Here is a 16,097-nt window from a genome sequence, read left to right as displayed (position 1 = left end):
CTTGATTTACAGATGATCGGAACAACTGCATCGCAGTATGCCATTGAGACCTGTAAGGAGGACAATTTTGGTATCAGCTGTTACTTTCAATGATTCAGCGCGTCGTACAAACGTCTTTTTTTTTTACTTGAAAAACAAGGAAAGACAAATATGCCCATTGCATCTTTCTGTTTCGATCACTCCAAAATAATCGTCACAATAGGCAAAGCTTGTGTTTTTATTTTTTTTTTCAGATTTGCACAGTTAGCGAAACAAAAAAATGCTATGCTGGAGCACATGTAACATACCACGCAGACGAGCTAACCAGGGAGGAAGTTAGCATCGCAGTCCGGAAAATATGCGTGCACATTTAATATTATTATTACCTTACTGACTCATAATAAACACACTTCTGGTGCTGTCATTATTTTTCACAGGTCTTAATGCGGTTGAGTACGAGTGTTGCGGCTTCCGATGCTAGAAAGGGACGGCGATTTAGTTGACAAGGAAAACTAGTATAGGCTTTGCACGATTCGGTTTAACTCACTTTAAAGTAGTCATCTTCACAATAGGTAAACATTGTGTTTCTATTTTATCACAAAATTTCGTAATTAGCGTATACTGCAAAAAAAAACTTTTCAGGAGCACATCTAACACAATGCGCAGACGAGCTAGGCAGGGAAGCAATTAGCATTGCCGTCCAGAAAGCACAGGTGCACATCTAACATTACTATTGCAGTATTCACGCTTAATAAACACAGTGTTTGGTGCTGTCACTATGTTTTACAAGTATCAAAGCAGCTGGACACTTCGCAGCGATCGCCGGAAGGACAAAGTAAAGCTGGCACTTACCAGTTGGTCCAGTGCTGTATTCCTGCAGCACCCGAAGGCAGAGAAAAATAGAAGCATGACCTTGCACACTGCAAAATAGTCCACGAAACAGCGAGAAAGCGGCAGAGCGTGGCTATCCGGAACGCTTTGCAATACGGCGCACCCGGCACTCGCCTGGCGAGGGTGGATGGATGGATGGATGGAATATAGGAGCGTCCCCTTTGAAACGGGGTGGTAGCAGTAGCTATCATGCTCATTTTTCTCCCTATATCTTAATTATTGATTTAGAATGGTTAACTAAACCACCATTCTATTTATTAAATTTTGTTCCTACATTACTAACATTATGTCATTTCTCTGTTTTTAAGCCACCAATCTTCCAGTCGTTTTTTGCTAGTTTCCACCGCCGGTTTATTCACCCGGCCACTGTTATCTCTAAAGCCCAGAGCTTCAGGAACAGTGATTGCGCCTGCACCAACTTCCGGATGGATACCATTACATTCGAGTATAATATGGTCAATTATTTCACTGCAGTTTCCACATACAGCACATGCGTCATCTCCATTGTTAAATTTCTTTTTGTAGCTGCGTGTTCTAAGGCACCCTGATCTAGCTTCAAAAAGTAGGGCACTGCTTCTTGAGTTATCAAAGAAATCTTCCTTCCTGATCTGCATTTTCCACTTTCGGTATAATTCCACACTCTGTTTCTTTTCCATCGAATTTATCCAATTTTTACCTTCTGTGTTTTTCACCTGTTGCTTAATGCTCTTTATTTCTCCGTCCTTGTTACTAGCATACTTACTAGTTAGTTTCCTAGTTCTTTTCCTCCATTGTGTGTCAACGCTTTTTAGGTACAGGTATTTAAATACTTTAGCTGCCCATCTGTTACTGTCCAATTTCCTCAGGCGTTCCTCATATAATATTTTACTCTGAGCTTCCCGTACTTCGAAAGATGCCCAGCCCATATCTCCCTGTACCGCCTCATTTGTAGTTTTGCCGTGGGCACCTAGTGCTAATCGTGCAACGGATCTCTGATTTGTTTCTAATGTCGACTGTACCTCTGATTTTAGGCACAAAACCGCATTTCCGAAAGTAAGTCCGGGCACCATAATTCCTTTCCAAATACCCCTCAAAACCTCATACCTATTGTATCCCCACAATGCCTTATGCTTCATTATCCCGGCATTCCTTCGCCCTTTGGCCTTAAGTGATTGCTCATGCTTTCCAATGTATGCCAATCCTTCATTTACCCTTGCTCCCAGATATTTATATTCTGCTACTCTGGGTATTTCATGGCCTTGTATTTTAAGACCCTGATCAGTTGAGCCGTTGAAAACCATCATACCCGACTTAACTGCACTAAAACTGAAGCCTAGAGCGTCCCCTTCGTCTCCGCAATACTTAACTAGAGTTTGCAATTCTTCCAGACTCTCAGCTAGCAGCACAATATCGTCTGCATGCATCAAACCGGGGAGGCGCTGCTCTACCGCCTTTCCACCTAATCTATACGACAGGTTAAAACCTAGGTTACTGTCTCGTATCCTCCGTTCCAGGTTTATCATATAAAGCATGAACAGCACCGGTGATAGAGGACAGCCTTGTCTTAATCCTTTGCATACTTTGACATCCTCCGTACTTCTTATCCCTTCCCACCCTACGTCGCTGTCGCCATCTCTCGGCAGCCAGCGGCGTAACTTGTCAACGGAGGAGGAGCGGCGGCGACGGCCGCGGAGCGCGGAGTTGCCAGGCACAGAGTGTATAAAGGAGGCTATGGTAGGACTCTGACCCTCAACCAACCTCAAGGTGAAACCACGTGTTTGGCACTCATGAATATGCTCTAAAGTCAAATCACCGTAACATCTGCGCTGACCCATAATCTTAACAATGAGCTTGACTTTGACCTTAATGACGTCATCTAGACACACTTGGCCAAGTTATTTGCAGGTGATATCACCAAGCTTCCATTTCATCGATGGGGTTTGTGACGTAGCAATGACCGATGCTGTCACAAGGTTGAAAGGAGCTGCCATATATCAGGTCGGTCATTTGACATGGGAGCCCCATCCCGTTCTTCAACGCTTTTTCTTCGGTTCGTCCAATAGGAATGAACCTTCCTGTACTCTCGGAGTCAGGCACACTAATCCTAGCCAATTGCGGCTTTGTTAAAGTGGAGCAGGGTGGAAGCTTGGGCGAGTTGGTTCACTTGCTCCATAGCGCTAAAACGACAAAGCGAGACATACAGGACGGGCACTGGAAAGGTCTCGCTCGGTCTTCGGTTAAAGCAAGTTGAACCACTGCTAATATTATTGTTTGTTTCAACAATCCGGTTAGCACTGATCTGTTCTCAAATCGACAAACAGCATTGCTATCTACAACACTTATGATTTTCTCTGTCTTATGATCGAATAATGTTTTTGTTTGCTTAGCAACTATTATTATTCCATGTATCATCCCCATTATCAACCTGACTGTCCCTGTCCTGTGATAGCTGCATCCACTTGACCCCTATGAGCTTCTAAACCTCATCCACCCACCTAACCTTCTGCCGCTCTCACTACACTTTCCTTTCCTTGGAATCCAGTTTGTTGCCCTAAGCGAACATCTGTTATACTGCCTCCGCGTTACATGTCCTACCTATGCCCATTTCTTCTTGATTTCCACTAGAATGTCAGGAACTTGAGTTATTCTCTCGCCCACTCTGCACGCTTCCTATCTCGTAACGTTACCCCTGCTATTTTTTGTTCCATAGCCCTCTGCGTTGTCCTCAATTTATGAAGAACCTTCCTCGTTAGCCTCCATATTTCAGCCCCATAGGTAAGATACAACTGTTGTATACTTTCCTCTTGAGCGATACCGGTAAGCTGCTCTATAATCTGAGTGCTCGCCAAATGCGCTCCATCCCAATCTTATTCTCCTAGTTATTTCCTTTTCATGGTCCGGATCTTCGGTTACTACCTGTCCTAAGTAGACATATTCGCCTACTACTTCCAGTGCTTCGTTACCTAACATAAACTGCTGTTCCTTCGCGAGGCTATTGAATATCACCTTAGTCGTTTACATATTGATTTTCAAGCCTACCTTCTACTTTTCCTGTCTAGGTCATCAATCATTCATTGCAATACATCCGCAGAGTTACTTAGCAAGGAAATGCCATCAGAAAATCGCGGACTATTGAGATATTCTCCATCTATTCTTATCCCTAACTGCTCTGATTCGAAGTCTCTTAATACTTCCTCTAAGCAAGCAGTGAATAGTAGTGGGGAGGTCGTGTCTCCTTGCCTGTCGTGTCACCTTCCCAAGTAGCACACATTACATGGCCCACCGGGGGCCCGTATGGGCAAGTTGGGCTTGAGCAACCACAATAACACCCACGAGGGCCCGCTTTAGGGATCAAGCGGGCAAGCCCAAATTGGGCTTGCCCCTGTTTTTTCCATTTGGGCATTATATAGGCGTGGAAAGGGCTAACTGAGTACATATTCCCACACCTGGCCATCAAGGGTCCCGCTTGGGAAATTTTAGGGCCGATGCAAATGAAATTTGGGCTTTGTGTAGGAAACGCATGGGCTGATCTAATTGGGGCTGCCCACTCAAAAGCCGAATAGGTCCCGCATGGGCCGCGGCGGGGCTAAATACGGGTATGCCCGCACATTACCTACATGGGACCCTTGAGGGGTACTTGAGGGAAGGTCAGACGAAAATCTGGAATTCATGCAGAAAATTCCTGGGCTGCCCCAAATAGGGTTGCCCACCAAAAACCTAGATAATTTCCGCGTGGGCTGTAGCGGGGCAGGCAATTGCTCCTTCCCACTTCTGCCAGCATCGGTCTCTTGCGGGGCAATTTAGGGCAGATGCGATGCAAATGTGGGCCTAAAGCAAATAGATGACGGGCTAGTCCGATTGGGGCTGCCCACGCAAAAACCGAATAGGTCCCGCATAGTTTGCGGCCGGGCTGAAAAGCGACCACACCGCCACGCTGCCCACACGGGTATTTCTTGGGGTACTTGCGGGAAATTGCAATATATATTCGTAGTCCATGCGGTAAAATCAAGATCAGCCCAATTGGGGCGGCCCATGAAATGCCGCAGTGGGCCCCAAATTGGCCGTAGGCGGGCTTACCGCTCTGAAACGTCTCCAGCCTATCTTTAAGGCACCATTTCATTTATGTAAATCGTGTTATACCGGCTACTAATTGCCTCTTCTGGAGGTTTCACATAACTGTCCTAAGCATACCTATGCAATGATTAAAGACTATTTATTTTTACTCTAACAACTACGTTAATTATGCAGTGTCGACAGAAAATATGCAACAGTAACTGTTCCGCTTTACGTGTATGCACTGAACGACCTCCAAATGTTTCCTGCGGCATTACTATTCTACACGCACCACCGAAATAAATATTCAGACCAACATGTTGGGGTTGATGTGGACCAGCCCTCATTAGTGTAGTGTTGGGAATAAATTTCTCTCATGTTACTGAGTGTCGCATACTAGGAAAAAAATAGCGCATAATGTTTCACAATTGATTATTGGAATTTGGGCAGCCCCGAAAATGCCAGATTCAACCCATCAGGGCAGCACGTGGGACAGCCCAAAACGGACTGGCTTTCGCAAATCTCGCGCCTGTATAATTCAGGTATTGGACGGATTAATCGACTTAAAATTAAAACCTTGATCAATGGGATGGCATTGCCTGCACAAATGTGGGACCCATTAATGATTCTGGTGTGCTGCCCACATTCGTCTACCTGGGCTGAATGCGGGCAGCCCTATTTGGGCTGCCCACACGGATACAGATTGGGACCGATAGCGGCAGAATTGGGCAGCCCATGCGGGGCCCCTCTGGGTACGTGTTGCAAATCCCGCATGGGCCCCGTATGGACTGCCCTCACGGGCCCAACGCGGGCCCCCACGTCATAGCCCACTTTGTGCTACTTGGGTTTCTTTATAGGAATTTTGTTACTTGCTTTATGTAGAACTACGGTTGCTGTGCAGCGGCTATATATACCTTCCATTACCTTTACGAACTGCTCGTCGACACCCTGATTTCGCAATGCCGGCATAACCGCCTTGGTTTCTACTGAGTAAAATGCTTTTTTTTTTTGTAGTCAATGAATGGTATGTGTTAGGGCTGATTATATTCCGAGCAGTTTTCTATCCCCTAGATGATAGTATGGATATTGTCACGTGGTGGTGACAAGGTCGATGACACAAATTAAGAGTCGGTTATTGCACTGCAGAATCTCTTTATTGGGCTGACTTGCGCCCACAAAAGAACTACGCAACTTGGCGGCGGCGATAGTACAGGAAATTTATGGTCTTCCACAAACATAGGTACTTGTATATACACGCACACGCACTGTAGTACATACATGGGAGGACAACGAAAGGTGGGATACTAGCAACAATCACATATCAATAGTCATTCCGCGTTCATCAATACCCACAGAACACAAGTCAAGAGGAATGACAATGAGAACCTAATGACAGATGATTAAATCTTGTATGGCAACATACGTCCTCATGATTCGAGCTACGTAACAAAGGGGGAAGAGGAGATAGAGTGGTAAAGCTGGCAAGCCTGCCGCCCCGAACGACGAAGAAACGTGTGTGCCAGCGCTGCAGAAACCGCGCCTCTCCATCACTGTCCAGTTGATCAGAGAGATACTTCCACAATAGAAGACGCAGTCGCTGCAGCGCTGGGTAAATGGCCCTGGCTGGTTGCCTACGGACTTCAGCAAGGCAACGCCTCTTCCACAGCCCAAAATATACACAGGCGACTACGAGCCGCGCAAAACATCCGCGTGGTGGCCTGGCGCCAGGGCCACCGTGCAAGAGGAACATCCTTCTCACTAAGCGCCACATGACCAGCGCGACTGGGCATTCAAAGAACGCGTGCCTCATGGTTTCCGTGCGGCCGCAGTCTGGGCATTGGTCATTCAGCACGACATGCCACATGGCGAGGCGTTCTCGCGTGGGTAACACGCCCCATCGCCGGCGCCACTCACAATCGCGGACTTTGGAAGGCACACGGCTCAACGCCCACCGACGCCACTTGTTCACGGCGGTGCGAAGCTGGTCGTCGTGGTTTAGACGCAAGGAGGCAACAATCTCGCTGACCTGCATTGCGGGCACCTAAAAAATATTGAGCTCAGACAGGCCGCTGTCGACCGCTGTCATAAAGCTTGCTACCGTTTGGTAGAACCTGTGAAGCTTTTCGGCCTGTGGGCCCAGGTGCCGGTCTGCAATAACGGCCCGGCGAGCTGTGCTCAGCCAGTACTCTAACAGGGAGCGCCCTGGGTACAGCGGATCATTGAGCAGCGTGGCGACCAGTTTCGACGCGAGCACTCGGCCCACCGTGTATACGCATGTCAGCCCGATGCCTCCCCTTCGTTGCGGTAGGTGAAGGAAACGGCGCGCGACAAGAGCTGAGCCGCCATCCCACACGAAGGCCCCAGCCAGGGAGGCGAGGCGACCAGCCTTTCGACGCGGAATCACCGCAAAGCACGAAACGTAGAGCGCGTAGGCGTACGCCTTAGTCTTTACGACCGCGACTTTTGTCTGTACGGAAAGTGTAAAGTGGACGGCCTCAGACATTGCACTTGTGGCACGGGCGACCACATCCTGCCACGTCCGCGGTGACACGCCGCTCGCTTCGAAAATGACGCCCGGCACACGGACCGCGTCGACAAATGGGACGCAAACTGGAAGATTGTCCGCGAAAGAGCCAAAGCGCAGTGCGTGGCTTTTACTGACGTTCAACGGCAATCCAGACAAACTGGAATATGTGTCAAGGCGTCGGAGCTGCGGCCACCGCGAAAGAAAAGGGACAGATCGTCAGCATAAGCTTATACCACGACCGTTTCCTGCCCCGTAACTGGAAAGCCTCGGATGTGCCGATCACAAGCAACGTTCCTTAAGAGCAGATCCGATGACAGGACAAAAAGTGCAGGCGACAAGGGGCAACCCTGGCGAACTCCCCTTGTTACGGCGAAAGGAGGGGCTACTGACCCGTTCAGAACAAGTGCACTACTTAGGTTGCGGTACAAAACTCGTATCCTGTCGATAAATACCGGAGGCAGACCGAAGCAGAGGAGGACAGCAAACAAGTAGCCGTGCTCAATTCTGTCAAATGCGTTCGACTGATCTAAGGAGAGAAAGATCCCGTTTACTGCCTTCTCTTTTGCATAAGCGAACACGTCTCGTGTCAGCGTGAGTGAGGCAAAGACGGAACGACCCGGAACTGCACATGATTGATACTCGCTGACAAGAAATGGTAGGACGGGACGCAGGCGTTTGACCAAAGGTGACCAACTTCTAATCTGTTAAAAGTGGCGTAATCGAGCGCCATGCCTCCGGCTCCGATAACGTCGCATCATGTTTCGGCAGTAGCACGATCCGGCTTGAAGAAAAGGATGCTAGCTTTTTACCCTCTTCGATGAAAATGTTCACAAGGCGCGTCAGATACCTTCCAATGACATCACAGAAAGTGCAATGAAACCCCGTAATCAATCCATCTGGTCCGGCTGCCGAGGCTTGGTGCTTGCTTCGCAACACGCTTACAATTTCCTCACCTGCTGGGGCACACAGCATCTTAATCATGTCATCCGGCGGATGAGATAACGTTACACAGAAGTCAGCAGTCGCTCTCTCAAAACCTTCGTGCTCGCAGAGGCCTTCCGACGGGAAGATCGCTGCGAAGCATAGCCTCGAAAAACGCATTCAATATCTGCACGCTTCATGGCCGTTGTCCCGTCTTGCATGCGCACTTCCTCGATGCGGGCAGGTCTGTCATTATTGTGCCGACAGCTACGCGCGTACATTAAGTTGTCCGTATCGTAAGCAGGCAGACGCAGGTCCGCAGCGATGCGCGAGGCTCGCGATCCCTCTTCTAGAGTCTGATGATACCGCAGCGAAGACTTTCCAGATACTCACGCATCGCGAACGTCAACTCGTCAGCAATTCCAACTATTCTCATGCGGTGCAGCACGTCGTTCAATGCTGCAGTGTTACGCGCCCGCTTTTGCTTACCTGCGCGGACCAAAATATTGTGCCATTGAAGCTTCAATGAGTCCCACACCACTGGACTGAAATCTGCAATCTTACCGAGTGAGCTGATCAAGCCTCGGCGAATGTCGTGGACACTGACGAGATCGTGATGGACGGGAAACATCCATGCGCGAAATTCCATACGAGTCCGGACGGCCCGACGCACTCCTCACGACACCAACAGGTGGAGTGACCACTTCGCAGGATACTATAGAAGACATCAGCAAGCATGGGAGGCAGATACACGCGGTCAATGCGACTCCCGCTCCGGCCTCGTTCCCTTGTGGCCACGAAAGCGTCGCCGTGTAAGCGACCCACGCGTCGAATAGCTGGAGCTGTCGTACAAGCTTCTCCAACTCCTTTGCATTATAGCAGGGCGTACCCTGCCTTGGTTCGCGGATGTCGCGTGTTGAGTCCAGTACGCAATTAAAATCACCTAGGAGCACGTGAGGCATAGGCTCCAAAACCTGCGACGCCACTGAACGGAAGAACTCATTCGTTGAAGCGCGCGTAACTAGAGCGTACACATTCACGAACCTGACCTTCCGCCCGTTAAGAAAAACGTCTACGACGAGGACGCGGCCATGAACACCAAAGGTGAAATGCGCTCCTGCCCGATATGCCGGCGTGAGAAAAATCCCTCCAACGCCGCAAAACCGCGAAGTAAAAAGTAAAACCGCACTCCTCAATAGCAACACCGCGCGTTCATCAACGTAAAGAAAGCCTCCACATTGAAACGCGAACGAAAAGAAGTAACGTCAGCAGGATAGCGGAAATTAAACTCTTGTATAAATAAAACGTCAAGGTTGTGCAAGCGCGCTATGTCCAATACTCCCCGTTGCTTTTCGGGGTTTCTAAACCCTCGAACGTTATACGAAGCAAAGTGAAACTGGGCCATCATGAAAATAAAGAGGAAAACAAGCACAACAAAGTAGCAGAATATAACAAATAATCAAGGAGGAACTCTACGAACTCACAGCATTGTTCTGCTGGTATAGTCCGCGGCTGATGCCGCACACCAGCGTCGTGCAGGCGCATAGGGAGCAGGTTTAGGCTCCCGCTGTTGTTTGAGCTGAGGGCTGGTCGACGGCGGAGGAGTGTCGACACGCTGCACTTTGCGGGCTGCCGCAAGGTCCGTGATCCGCAGGCGACTGCAGAAAAGAAGTCCCGCATAGAAACACACGCACAGCAGGGCCCGCGCATTCTATCGTTCACTGCGCAGGTTGACGAAGCTAAGACGCTAAAATCCCCGCAGAGGCCAGCGGCGAGCGGCGGGAGCCGCACAGGGAGCGGTCGCGCTGCCGCTAGGCGCGGGGAAAGAGAAAAAGAACGACCGCAGGGTCCGGCGACGCTTGATGGCTACGTGTCATTATCCGAGGCATCCATTAATGTGCCGTCATCGCCCTTTCTCACTCGTTTCATGGGGGCAGCTGTTGCCGCGGACGGTGACATTCTGCCCTCGGATGCCGAAAGTTGACGCTTGGCGTCTTCTGTGGAGAGCGCTTTCCCCGCACGACCCAGACCTGCACGAGTGGTACGCGCTGCTCCTGGGCGTCCCGTCTCGGTCAGCTCTGCAACAGCGCTGTTCGTAAGGGGCACCGCCTCCGCAGAAGAGTGGTGCCCCACGGGTGAAGCGGTGGCTGCCCCAGCCTCTCCACTAATATGCTGCGACTGGTACGCGGCGGCCTCCTCTTCCGATTCCGTAGAGTAGGCGGGGGAAGTGGCAGGTGACTCGCTGTCGGCGCCAGCAGACGGCACAGCGCTGGACACTTCATCTTTAGAAGACAGTCCCGAGGCCTTATTCACGCCAGCCGCCGTGGTGGCGGCAGTAGACGCCGTGTCCTCGTTTCTGCATTCATGGGGCTCGGGGGGCACACCGAGGGCGTCCTTTGCCTTCATGGTGGAGGCCACTTTAACCTGGGATGGAGGCTCTGGCTCGCCCCGAGACTCCCGAAATGTGAAGCCTGCGGGTTTCCGGGACGCGGCTGTCGCGGCAACATATGACCTGGGCAACACGCAGTCAGACGTCTCATGCTGGCCTCCGCAGCGCTTGCACGCCGCTCTGCAAGCGTCGGTGTCATGGCCGAAGACGGAGCAGCGTCCACACTTGACCGCCCTACAGGCAGCACCGACGTGACCCTCCTGTCCGCACCGCGAGCCGACCCGCTTCATGCGCCGGCACTCGAGCATTACGCGGTGGCCCACGACGGAGAGGAAGTAGGGCGGCGCAGGCAGAAATTTCAACTTTCTCCAGCCAACATCCGTTCCGGACGTGGCTCTTTCTCTTGAACATCGGCACTATGATAGCTCGAACTTTTCCGTAGGCACTGAGCGCAGCGGTGAGGGCATCGTCACCTACGCACGGGGGCAACCGGAAGACGGTCACAAAACCACTGGTGCAGCCATTTGCACCAACGGTACTTCCTTTCCTGCGACGAGCATATTGCCCGCCGCAACTGTCTTCGTGGCTTGAGTCATCGAACTGACTGCTCCAAAGAACTTGGTCCCGCCGAGGTGCTGCAAATAGTGCAGCCCCTCGACACCGACGACTGTGTTCAGCATCGACGTACATGAGAATCATGCCCGCGTTTGTTTTGTTCAGGCGCTCCGTAAGGCCATTGGTCTGGGGACGGTACGCAGTTGTTTGTCGATGGCTTGTATGACTATTCCAGGATGCTTGCGTCAACTCTGCCGTAAACGCCGTTCCTCTGTGCGTGATGAGCACTTCTGGGGCGCCCTGCCGCAAGAGAATTTATTCGAGAAAAAATTTGGCGACTTCTGCCGCCGTATCATTGGGTACTGCTTTTGCTTCGGCGTAACGGGTAAGGCAGTCAGAGGCCAAGATGATCTACTTGTTACCCATAGACGAAGCTGGAAAGGAGCCGAGGAGATCCATCCCAATTTGTTGAAAGGGCAGGTCTGGGGGCGGAATCGGGTTTAGCAATCCTGCTGGTCTGATCGGCGGCGTCTTGCGTCGTTGGCACTCACGACACGTCTTCCCGTAGTGGGCAACTTCGGCAGGCAGTTGCTGCCAGTAGGACTTCTCCTGGATTCGACGCAACGTGCGCGCAAATCCGAGATGGCCGGTATTACGTGTGGCTCCCGGCCCCTCGGTAGCGTTGGCCTGGCGGCTCCGTGGCTCGGCGGACGGCATCAACGGTCCAAGCAAAGACGAGGCGTCTTCTAACGAAACAACCTTTACTAAAACATCATGAAGGAACGGGCAGAGAAGCTGACCCGGAGAGAATACAGACACTCTCACATAGCTGGTGTCTAGCGTCGTCTCTACGGCGCCTCAAAGTAGTCTCTGTCTCAGCGGAGTCTGCCGCTGCTTTTTATAGGCTTGCCAGTTAGAGGGAAGGGGAGAGCCCTGCAAGTTAAGACAAGACGAGGTGACTCAATCGCAGGTGGCACAACCGCATCTCCTCCACCTCCTGCAGACGGGCGAGGGCGACACACTCTCTCGAGCGCCGGGCTTGGCCAGCGTTTGCACACACACGCACGCACACACAATTGGCGCGTGGCACGAACACGCCGAGACTTGCCCGCGGTAGGAACCGTTGGGTGGCCGACTGGACGGCGCCGAAATGACCGAAACGCTCGCAGTTCTGCCTGTTGCTATGCGGTGGCCGCGTCAGCTGTCACACTTGTCGTTGGCGAAACGTAATAGACTGCCCCGCCGGGGAAGGGAGATCCCGAAGGGCAGGGGACTGCATCCGCTGTCCGGAGGGATTGGGATGTTGCTGCTCGCCGGGGTCGTCCGACTATGCTTCTCTTGAGCCAGTCAGCCTGAAGACGTCTTTGGCAAGTCCTGGTTCCCAAGGCACTCTGCAACTTGTCATCAGGAGAGTTTTCTGACAGCCCACAACGTCACAACCACGCTAAAGACTCAACCGGTCAGCCAGCAAGCACGGCACAAACTTCACTAAGTCATGCCTGACTATTTCCCTCTTATGCCCCCATCTATATTAAAGGGCAGCTCAGCAGCACTTGGAACGCATCCACAAATTTTCAAAAAAACAACATAACTTTCAAACAAAGATATTGTTACGATGAAATAAGGAGGGGTGTTTATTTACAGTGCTGATGTAGCGGAACAAGATGAAGCCTACTAGCGCCCAGAAACCAACGCTTCTTCCTCTTCTGCCACACCATCACCATCCTTCATCGTCGTCATTAGCGTGACATTTCCCCCTTATTCAGGCGAAGCCCTCTGGGCGTGTTCGTGAGTCGTGCGAGGCTGACACGGCTTCAAGCGGGCAACATGACATAGTTCGGTTTTGGCAGACCGGCGACCTGATGCTGTCAGGCGGGCTATTCCATAAGTTAAATCACTAATGCGTTTGACAACCACATATGGGCCGTCATAGTGGGCCAAAAGTTTTTGATGTAGGTCACGGCGCCGAATTGGACGCCATAGCCAGACTAAATCACCTACAGAGTACGTGACCCGCCGGTGACTGGCATTGTATCGCACTAGAACGTTCTTGTGAAGCACCAGACCGTAATCGGGCGATTCTCCGAGCTTCTTCGGCGAGACAGAGGGTCTCAGCCAGGCAGGGGTCTTCACGGCTTGTGAAGGGCAGGATAGTATCCAGAGAGTAGCGTGGCGGTCTGGCATAGAGCAGAAAAAATGGACTGTACCCAGTCGTCTCATGCGTGGCGGTATTAAACGCAAATGTGATGAAGGGCAGTATGGTGTCCCAGTTCTTATGCCCTGCGTCCACATACATGGCTAGCATGTTGATAAGCGTTCTGTTGACGCGCTCAGTCAAGCCATTTGTCTGGGGATGGTATGGCGTCGAGTGTCGGAAAGTTACGGCGCATAAACGCATGAGCTCTTCAACAACATCAGCAGTGAATTGACGGCCCCGATCAGTGATGACAATTCGTGGCGGCCCGTGTCGTAAGATGACTGAGTGCAGCAAGAAAAGCGACACCTGATGCGCCGTAGCAGATGGAAGAGCGGCGGTTTCACAGTAGCGTGTGAGATTGTCCACGCAGATTACAATCCAGCGATTTCCATCCACGGACTTCGGAAACGGACCTACGAGGTCAATGCCTACTTGATCAAACGGAGCTGTCGGGGTCTTCACAGGGTGCAGCAAGCCAGACGGAGTTGCAGTTGGACGTTTGTGGCGCTGACATTGCTTGCAACTGGCAACGTATTGTTCAATCGTCGAGCGCATTCTGGGCCAGTAAAATCTTTCTTGAGCACGGTGGAGTGTTCGAACCGATCCCAAATGCCCAGAAGTTGGATGATCATGCATAACACGCAATACGTCTGTGCACTACGTCTTGGGAACTACGAGTAGGTATCGCTGGCCGACCGGCGAATAACTCTTTTTCCATAGGAGGCCATCATGCACACAAAAACGGCTTGTAGGTACGTTGGCTTGGGCAAAGAGAGGCTGCAGACTGCTATCATTTTGCTGGGGCCGAATTACGGACTCCGCTCACAAGTTTGTGAGCGTGACGTCAAAATTACGAAGCTGTGACGCAGCCTTGAGACGTCAATCGTGACGAAGTACGAAATCGTCCAATTACCAGCGACTTTTAGCGTGGCTCCGCCCTAGTAGTCCCGAATCCTCGGCACACGTTGATGCCACAGTGTGGCACAAAACTGAGCAGGGACCGTCTCCTAACTTTTTCTAACACTACGCGACTAATACGCAATAAATAAAACAAACAAAGGTTTATTTTGGCAAGATACTATTTTTAGTATTGATTAACATTGAGCTCAAGTTGAAGCGCTCTTAGTTTTGTAGTTATACCTGCTATTAGGTAACTTTTGTTGCCGCGAGGGTGCGCCGGCGGCGTCATGGCGTGCACATGGCGGCCTGCAAGCAAACAGCTGATTCCCCGAGAAGGTGCTGCTTTTTTTAGCGTCGTCGGTAATCGAAGTACCGTGCAAGTGCCGTGAGCATGCTGAAAATCTAATAGAATGCAGTCGAAGTTCAGGGTCTGCAGCGATAAAATTTCATGGAGCGCTTGACACGGAAATGGACAAAGACAACTTGCGAAGGTGTTTTCGGTCGGCGCCTACTAGTATCGATGAGACAAGTGCTGAAAGTGCAACGTGCAGGCTCCGTGGTTCTATTTGTTTCTCTTTAGGAAATACAAAACGACTGTGAAGCATGTAGTGTAGGCCAAAATGAAGCTCTGTCCTTGCATGGTCATCTGTTTGTATGTAGCTGGATAGTTTAGGAAAGAACATGATCATGGGAATGCTTCCACCCCTGCCGTGACTGAACCCGAAGCCTTCATTCACTGCAGTGCCACCGTGACAGGGCTTTCGATGTAGCTTTAATTGTAGTGTGCTCTGTATTTTTTTTCTTTGTTCTCATGACTGAGTTGCTTTGTTTTTGAGCGATACCTTCTGCCCACACACCGTTTGCTTGATGCATATGTGATGTTTTTGCACCAGTTTATATACCTATGGGATTTTCTGCGTACGCTGTGAGCACTAAAACTCGCAATATTATGCATTCAATTTGTCAGCTTTACACTGTTTAGCATTAAGCAAATGCTTTCTATGCGTCCTAACAGTATATGCAGGCCTGTAGTCCTGGAAGGTTCACTAATGGAGACTACCTTATGCAAACATTGCACATAGCACTACTTGTGTCATGTTTCTGCACTGCTAAGTGCCATACTTTGCTTCCTGCTTCTGAAATGTGCCAAACCTATGACAACTACTATGCAAGCCTGTAATCATTAACTAACTAATATTTTGTGTTTTGCCTCTGTGTCGCAGGTTTATGCACAATACTTTCATTTCTTGCTTCTGAAGTATATCAGACCTGCGATGAGTACTGTGCCAGCTTACAGGCTCTAAAAATTATTCTTGTGTGTCCTCTCTGTGTAGCACAATTGTGCAGCACGTCAAATAACTGCCGATGCTATTGCAGGAAGTTGGTTTCGCCGCTGCATATTCAAGTGTGTGAAATGCTGCAGGAAAATAAAGGTGCACAGTGGATACACGTGCTTCTAAAAAACCTTCTGTGAGGCCTTGCCATTCCGATAGGCATCACAATTGCTGCCTCGTTGTGAAACACTTTAATTATGTACTCAAACACATGCACACACACACACACAAACACCAACATACACTGTTGTAAGCAACAGTGAAGGGGGGGGGGGTGTACAAAGACAAATTTGACTTGACAGATGAGGTGTTTTAACGCATGGTTCGAGAAGATGCAGCTTTATCACAACAGGTTTCTGGCACAGACATGAA

Source organism: Amblyomma maculatum, chromosome 9 (assembly GCF_055883805.1).
Source record: "Amblyomma maculatum isolate TAMU_Amacu chromosome 9, ASM5588380v1, whole genome shotgun sequence".
NCBI classification, from domain to species: Eukaryota; Metazoa; Arthropoda; class Arachnida; order Ixodida; family Ixodidae; genus Amblyomma; species Amblyomma maculatum.
Note: the sequence above shows the minus strand (reverse complement) of the source record.